Source organism: Salmo trutta, chromosome 20 (genome assembly GCF_901001165.1).
Source record: "Salmo trutta chromosome 20, fSalTru1.1, whole genome shotgun sequence".
NCBI lineage: Eukaryota > Metazoa > Chordata > Actinopteri > Salmoniformes > Salmonidae > Salmo > Salmo trutta.
The window spans coordinates 19329292-19329963 of NC_042976.1; positions in this window are offsets into that span (position 1 = coordinate 19329292).

The following is a 672-nucleotide window of genomic DNA, read 5'->3' on the forward strand; positions in this document are numbered from 1 at the left end:
AGCCTGTAGGCCTCGGTTAATGACAGGGGGGAGAGGCTTTTCCACCCCCTTGTTCTCCAAGCCTGCTTCAGATGGAGCTGATAACCTTGACCGCTACTTGCCTGCAATTAGCCTTCCAAATGGCACCCTATTCCCTAGAGTGGACTACTTTTGACCAGCGCACTATATAGGGAATAGGGTGCCATTTGGGATGGAAACCCCGATGATGCTAGTGAAGGATAAAATGGGCCTGTATCTTTGAGTCTGTGATGCTGATGGACAGAGCAGCTCAACACTGAGGAGAAGGTCAAAGTTGAACAGTTAAAGAACTGACTGGACCAGTGGGTTTAGGAAACTTAAGCTCGGAGTGTGAAAGATAAGTTTGACAATGATAGCAAGAGAAATAGTAATTATATGTAGAGTGGAATAACCACCCTATCAAAAGGCCTATTTACAAAGCATCACTAAATGCTTAGGCCTCGGCCTGCATTCATACCACATTTTTAGGGCCTCTTACCTAACAAGTATGTGTCTCACTAAATTCTTATTTGCTAATAAAAGACAACAGTGACACACTGTGTTGAGCGTGGGTCATTCAGTCTGGCCAGGTAATGGGTGTTATAGCAGTGATTACAAAGTAACTGGTTTGACCACTCAATACTATAATAAAAGGACAAGACACATGAACGATGG